Source organism: Dipteris shenzhenensis, chromosome 31 (genome assembly GCF_047967505.1).
Source record: "Dipteris shenzhenensis isolate YYH24624 ecotype China chromosome 31, Dip_SZ_1.0, whole genome shotgun sequence".
In the NCBI taxonomy this organism is placed as follows: domain Eukaryota; kingdom Viridiplantae; phylum Streptophyta; class Polypodiopsida; order Gleicheniales; family Dipteridaceae; genus Dipteris; species Dipteris shenzhenensis.
This window is the reverse complement of record NC_141626.1, coordinates 31753607-31757665: the sequence shown is the minus strand read 5'-3', so window position 1 is coordinate 31757665 and position 4059 is coordinate 31753607.

Below are 4059 nucleotides of genomic sequence, written 5' to 3'. Positions count from 1 at the left end.
CAAAGAAAAAGTCATTTTTTGAGCTTTTTCCTGTTCCGTTCGATGACAGAGACTCCGTATTGACTTGTAGAGGTGACTATTGCTTGCTTTTGGTGTCCACTTCACTTCAAGACTTGGAAACACCTTCATTCTTAAATCTGGGATCATTTCATTGGATTTCTGACTCAGTGTGTCAGTTTCTGTGTTTTTCTGCCCGGGTGTTGGAACTCAAGTTTGGAGCAACCATTTGCAGATCTGTCAGTTCTGGTGGACTCAGGAGGTCCTAAAACTTCTATGTTGCTCATCATTCACACTCCAGTGGAGTTTACAAATCGCTCTGTTTCCAAAAACGTTTTTCAGTCCGTGTGTTGGACGCAGTGATTGAGACCACGGTTTCCAAAACCGTCTGTCCCATTGCGTTCCGGACGCCCAAAAACCCCTACCTGTCAGTTCTTACGTGATTCGGTGGAGGATTTTCAGAGTTATAGATCTCTGTGTATTCGATTTCGTCTCTCTATTATGCATTTTTCATTCTAAGGTTTTGAAACCTTAGATTTATGCCACATGACAGTGGATAAGTGTTGACTCCCATTTCTCACTCATCGGTTGGGATTTTGGAGTTCTTACAGAAGAGAGATATTTGTAGATTTTCTTGCTGAGTCCGATTATGCAATGGCACCCATGTTTTGAGGCATCTCAGGTTCTATTTTCAGTAGCGGTCATTACCGTGGGACCATGATTTCTTGAGCATATCTTATGCAGATCACTCTGGTTGCAGCTTGAGCAGTGTGCGCTCATTCGTGGTGTGCATTGGGTTGCAATGGATGATTTATAGGCCATTTGGATGCATTGCGGTCCTTATTAGATGCGCTGATAGGCACAAATTGCCTTGTGGGATGCTATTTTTATGGACGCTTTGCACATGGATGATATTTTATACTGAGGGACAGCTTTGACACATTGCAGGTGATGCACTAATAGTGCTATGCTCTCTTGGATGAGATATTATTAATGTATATGCCAGTGGACGGTGTTTATGCTTGAGTCATTTGGCACTTAGTGGCATTTTGGATTGCCATTGTAGTTGGCATTTTCTTTTGGGCCAGATTTGCTCATATGGATGCATAGTATATGCACATGAGTCAAATGCTTTGAGACATGAGTTTTGGTGATATTTCACTCTATTGTGGCATACACATTGGGGTGCACCTGGTATTTGGTGTGATTCTCTCTTGTAGACACTAGCATTTGGGATTTTTGCTTCATTTGCATCATGGCATCCTCTTCCATGTCTGAAAAGGAGTTTTTTAGCATTAAAAAGTTTGATGGGACAAACTTTTCTTTGTGGAAAGAACAAATAAGGGATGTGCTTATTCAAAAGAAGCAGATTAAACCCTTGGCAGGGATTGAAGCTAAGCCTGCAAATATGTCTGAGGATGATTCGAATGAGTTGGCTGCATTAGCAAAATCTACTATTAGACTTCATCTTGCAGAGTCAGTTTATTTCACAGTAGTAAATGAGCAGACTACAGAAGATTTGTGGAAGAAACTGTGTGCCACTTATGAAAAGAAAACTACCTCTAATAAAGTTTACCTCATGAAGAGGTTGTTTGAGCTGCAGATGAAGGAAGGGGTCTCCATTGCTTCTCACTTGAATGAATTCAATATTATTTTCAGCTAGCTTCAGGCTCAGAACATGAATTTTGATGCGGATACTAAGGCAATATTTCTCTTATGTTCATTGCCATCCTCATGGGATACCTTCTGTACAGCTGTCAGTAACTCTGCACCTAGTGGAGTACTAAAATTTGATGATGTTGTGGGTAGCTTGTTGGCCGAGGAGATTAGACGAAAGTCTATGGATGGCAACAAGCAGGATGCAGCCTTAAATGTGCAAAGGGGCAGATCACAGTTCAGGGGGAAGTCCCAAGAAAGAGAAAAGTCTCGTAGCAAATCCAGGGCACGGAACATTGAGTCTTACCACTGTGGCAAGAAGGGCCATATGAAAAAGGATTGCTACAAGCTGAAAAGAGAGCAAAAGGATAAGAAAAAGAATGCAAATTGGGGTGCAAATCAAAAGGAAGAGAGTCCAAGGGAGGACAAAGGAAAAGTGAAGTCGAGGAGATCAATGCAGTCACACATGATAGTGACAATGATGTTCTCTTCATGTCTAGTTTATCTGCAGAGTTGCTAACCACTTCAGATGATGCATATTCCTAGGATTGGATTTTGGATTCTGGTGCTTCATTCCATGTTACTCCCCATAGGGAATGGTTCTCCACTTATGATAGTGGAAAGACAGGTTGTGTGCATCTTGGAAATGACTATGCATGTGACATAGTGGGAGTAGGTGACATAAAGTTTTCTTTTGCAAATGGGTCTACATTTATTTTGAAACATGTGAGACATGTGCCTAAGTTGACCAAGAGTCTTATTTCAGTGGGTCAGCTAGATGATGCTTTCAGAGTTGGAAAATTCAGAAGGGCTCTATGCTTTTGGCCAGGGGTGCCAAGTGTGGGACTTTGTATCCCTTACATGTATCAGGGGTATTTGATCATGTTGTTGAAATAACCGAGCAGCCAAGCACTTCTTTGTGGCATTGCAGGTTGGGGCACATGAGCCAGAATGGAATGAAACTCTTATGCCGTTTGGGTTATGTACCGCATTTGAGTTTCTCTGATTTTAAATTTTGTGAGCATTGCTTCTATGGGAAGCAGACTAAATCAGCCCATAAAAGAAGGGGAAAGAAAGAGTTTGAAAAGCTTGATTTGGTGCATTCAAACGTATGAGGTCCCATGCCTACACGATCATTAGGCAAGGTTGAATACTATGTGACATTCATTGATGATGCAACTAGGAAAGTGTGGGCTTATGCTATAGCTCGGAAGAGTGATGTGTTCCAAGTATTTCAGAAATGGCTGGCCTTGGTTAGTCAGGTAGAACGCTTAAATGCCTACGGACCGACAATGGTGGAGAGTATCTCTCTCATGACTTTCAGCATTTCTGTGATACATGTGGGATTAAGAGGGAGCTCACATCCCCTCGTACTCCAAAGCAAAATCCAGTTGTAGAAAAGATGAACCGTACCATTCAAGAAAGGTTGCAATGCATGCTTTCCAATGCAAGTCTTTCTGGTGGTTTTTGGGCTGAGGCAATAAAGACTGCAGTGCATGTGATCAATAGATCACCTAGTAAGAGTTTGGATGGTGGTATTCCTGAAGAGGCATGGAGTGGCAAGAAGCCCTCTTACTCTCATTTGCATATATTTGGGTGTGAGGCATATGCACATGTGCCAAAAGAGCTTCGAAAGAAGCTAGATCCTAAGTCTAGGAAATGCATCTTTCTAGGTTATGGTGAAAGTGGAGAGATGGGCTATCGTCTCTGGGATCTAGAAGGAAAGAAGATCATACGTAGCCATGATGTAGTCTTCAATGAGAAGAAGATGCATAAGGCACCCATGAGGGATGTGGAAATGAGGAGAATCACTTTCCAGGATGTGAATCCACTTGCATATGTTGATAGACAGCAAGCTGTCCATGCACCAAATGTGCAAGAAATGGTACCAACAAGTACTCCCACAGGGATACAATCAAGGGTAGATGATGGATCATCTATTGGTGAAAATGATGAGCCAAATGTGGCTGATATGCAGGTGGGACAGCAAGTTGAAATGCCCTTGAGAAGATCATCTAGAGTGTCTAGACCACCTGATAGGTTTGTTCCAAGGGTAGACTATGTGATGCTTACTGATTGCAGGGTGTGAGTGGAATCTCAACATCCGGGTCTCCAATTGCAGAGCTGTATATCCCATTGGATCCAAGACTACCTAAAACATATGTCTACAAGGCTACTTGCCATTTCGTGAAGAATTAAGGGAGTTGTGATTCTCTGTGTTTTTTCGTCGTCTCTTTGAAGAAAATTTCTCAAAGTTTCCAAGACCTTCTCATTGATTGCCATGTGGCATTTTGGCTAAGGTGAAGTTTCCTAAGGTTCATTTTTGCAAGTAAATGCAATGGTTGACTGGCTCTTACTCCATCCTTGGATGAGATTTTGGAGTTGTGGCAAAAGAGAGATATTTGC